Raw genomic sequence first — 3,417 nt, forward strand, 5'->3', positions numbered from 1 at the left:
ATGTCTCATTTGGATTTCATGAAGCTTGGGGTGTAATTGAAATCAAACAGCAAACAGGCTGGAAGGTTCTGTTATTTGCCCACCCAATCTAAGGAGGGTGCTGCCTGACATGTTCACTGAAGCCACTGCTTCAGCTTTCTTTTCTGTTCCTAGTTCTGGAAAGGAGTGCCTGGATTTTAAAGTGCGGCTGGGACACGTGAAAGTTATACTTTTTATGTCTCTTTCCCTGGTTATAAGTGATACAGCCAGCGAAAGAAAAGTCCACTCCAAGTAGGAAATCGTAGATTTGCTCATGTGTAACTCTCCATGCATTTTAGACCAGCATATTCCATCTGTAATAATATAATAATAATAAGAAGAATAATGTAATTAGTTTGTTAATTAACACAGAAGACTTCTTTATCACTATACAGCCAGAAAAAAAAAATTCTGTAACTGAAACAGTGTTTTTCATTGTTTTAAAGAATTGGTGATATTTGCTTATAAATGAAGTATAATGAGATACGATGCAATCTAATATGATTATGTATCTATTTTCCATGTGCCAAAACTCCTAGGTCCCAAAGTAGTTTTGAATTTTGACTCTTTTTGAATGCCTCTTTCCTTTTCTATCAGTAAAACGTGTAAAGTTTGGGTAAAATAGATTTATGGGGGAGGTGGGGAGATATAGACCGAAATTCCCTGAATCAATACAAATGCTAATCGTGCATACTGTGTGTATATTTAACGACGAGGTGGCACTCGTCCTGAACTCTCAGGCGCTTTCCAGAGCTTGCTCCCGAGCAGGGATAAAATCAGCCCTTTCTGATGAGGCGCGGGGGACAGCTGGCCCGCGTTATTTGCGCCAGAGTGGGTCGGAACGATGCCTGTTGCCTGCGATGGCACTTTGCCACGCGAAGCGCTTCCCTGGCCGCTTCGAAAGCATGTTGAAGAGGCACCGAGGCCCGCTTCTCGCGGCGTTAAAGCGCAAAACTGCACGTGCCCTCGGCCACCTCGGTCTCCAAATAATGTGAGATTCGGTCTCATCCCTACTCTTCCCTCGGACTCCCTGCAGCTCGGGTCAAGGCTATTGTGGAGGAACCCAGGAGCCGACACCAGGACCCGCTAGCTCGAGGCGACGTCGCCGAAGCCGCCGGCCCCCGCCTTGCGTTGCGCTCGCATCCGCGTCACGGCATCTCCAAACTAGACACCACGAAGCCTTCAAAGGCGCTAAACAACTTGAAACATCCACCTTCAAGACTCCCTGGGTCGAAATAAAACTGAAGCGGGAGAGGAAGGCGTGGACAGTGCGGTGATCAGAACAGAGAGCCGCGCCAAACCCGGGCTAAACTGATGAGACGAAACGCAGGGAACACAGGGCTGAGCGCGCTGATCTCCAGCTTTCTGGGCATCTGCTCCCGGGTACTCGGGCCCAGGACCTGCAAGGCTCCGTCCCCTCTGGCTATGCCTTGACCCCGAAAACGTTCGCGCGCTCCTGATTTTCACCACCACCACACAAAACACACGCACGCACCACACAAAATGGTGACAGATGCCCTGGAGAGTCCAAGTGCATTAAGGACCGCCTTGTTCTTTGGGACCCAGACGTGCCGATGTGGGTATGTTGGCGTCGCGGTGGTTTGAACCCGGGCTGGAAAGCTTCGCGCTGTTCTACACTGGCGTGGGCTCGGCTCAGCAGATCCCTCAGCCACCTCATCTGTTGTGGGCGAAGAGTTTCCCGTGTGGTCGCGTTGGGTTGGGAAAGCAGAGTCCCGACATCTCAGCCGGAAAACGCGCTCCCGGAGCGATTACTGGCGGCGTCCGTAATTGCTTATTAACAGCGAATATTCAGGCTTCTCCTTATCCGCAACGAAACGTGCTCCCCCCCTTCTGCAATAATAAAACCATAAAATATGACGGCGTCGCTCTTGACTCTGCGGAAACGCGGCGAGGGAACAGGCAGCTGGGGGCAAGGGGTTTAATTCAATATCAAACTGATTGTTTCACTAATTACTCAACCTTCTGGGTTGCGCCCGCAGAGTCGAGGCGCAGGGATTCCTAACCGCGCGGCTGCTGGAGAACCTTTGTTTCTTGGTGTCAGGCCCAACTGGAAATGGGGCGGGGAGGGATCCGGGATTCAGGACAACTGGGCGACGTGGATTTTAAATGGTGGGGAGTCAGAGTGACTGCCTTCCCGTGGACAGGCGTGCTGGCGCGGGTATGAGGAGGGTAAGTATTCGATTGCTGGTTTCACTCCTGTCTGGTCCCCATATCCCCACTCTACCCAGGCTTCTGATACAGAAGCTGAGCGCTTAGGTCCTGGAGGATGGCGGTGTGTTCTGGCGGTCCCTGGAGTCCCAAAAGCTGAGCGCGAGGTTCCTCTCCACAAACCCTTCCACTGTATAAAAGGATGGGACCAAACAAAAAGTGATTCCTGCGTGCTGAAAGCCAGGGAGTCCCCCTTGGTCGGGAGGAAGGTGTGCCTTGAAGTAACAGCTTCTGACGAGGAAAGAGAAGCCTTTCCTGTCTCCAACAGGCCCCAGGTCCCCCGCCCTCGAGGACCGGCGTTTCCCTGCAAGTAGTCAGCTTGGAGGAGTCTTTCTTCTCCCTCCGGTCTCTAAACCCTGCACCAGCCACCTCATTCCCCCGCGCACAGATCTGGGATCACTTCTGTGCCAAGGGTGGACCCCGACACGGGAATCGCCCCCACCCCCCCAGCCCTGGTCCCCTAAACCCCAGAGAAATACAGACACCAGGATTGATTGTCACAGCGGGACACAGTCTCAAAAAAAAAAAAAAAAAAAAAAATCAAGCTACAGAAAAAGAAAGTCGCGGGCGACTTGATCCAATTAGTAAATGCCTAATTGAATTAGTGTCACCTCCATCAGCCAATAGGAGGGTCCCCGGACTTGTGGGGCCGCGAAGCCCCTCCCTGGCCGCACGTACATAAAGGAGCCAGTGACAGCCCGAAAGTTTCCAAGTGGTCAGTCTGACCGACGGTTTTGCAGTCGGCAAGGGGAAGAAAGGTGCAGGCTCGAGGGTGCATGGGGACCGAGATCTAAGTCCCTTTCTTCCAGGGTGTGGGTGTGGAAGGAGGGTGGGGGTCTTGAGGAGCAGGAGGGGCGGGGAAGGGAAAGGACAGGGCTTCTCGATCCGTTTCCACCTCCTGCCTTCACACCCAGGGCGCTTTCCTGGAGGAAAGGACGCCGGATTCAGGGCGCGCGGGTGCGCGCCGTAGCGGCCCTCGAGGCGGCAGGTGGGTAGCCCCGGCGCGGGAGGAAGGGGAAGTTCCCTTCCCCTCGGAAGAGGGCGCTGGCTCCCCCGTCCTGCCTTTATAATCAGGCCTCGGGAGGCGAGGAAGCCGCCAGCTGCCGTCTGCGCCTTGCAAAGCATGCAGTTAGGGGAGCAGCTCTTGGTGAGCTCGGTGAACCTGCCCGG

At 53.6% G+C, this 3,417-nt stretch overlaps 1 protein-coding gene across 1 annotated transcript in view; it reads left to right on the forward strand.

The window, feature by feature from the left end:
- Nucleotides 1-2,949: 2,949 nt before the first annotated feature.
- EOMES (eomesodermin) overlaps nucleotides 2,950-3,417 on the forward strand; it is a 7,409-nt gene continuing 6,941 nt past the window's right edge. The window contains exon 1 of the mRNA XM_008070720.1: nucleotides 2,950-3,235. The gene's annotated coding sequence lies outside the window, so the exon portion shown is untranslated. The remainder of the gene's footprint in view (nucleotides 3,236-3,417) is intronic.

This window comes from Carlito syrichta, unplaced genomic scaffold, assembly GCF_000164805.1.
Source record: "Carlito syrichta isolate Samal-C Ts95f unplaced genomic scaffold, Tarsius_syrichta-2.0.1 Scaffold313973, whole genome shotgun sequence".
NCBI classification, from domain to species: domain Eukaryota; kingdom Metazoa; phylum Chordata; class Mammalia; order Primates; family Tarsiidae; genus Carlito; species Carlito syrichta.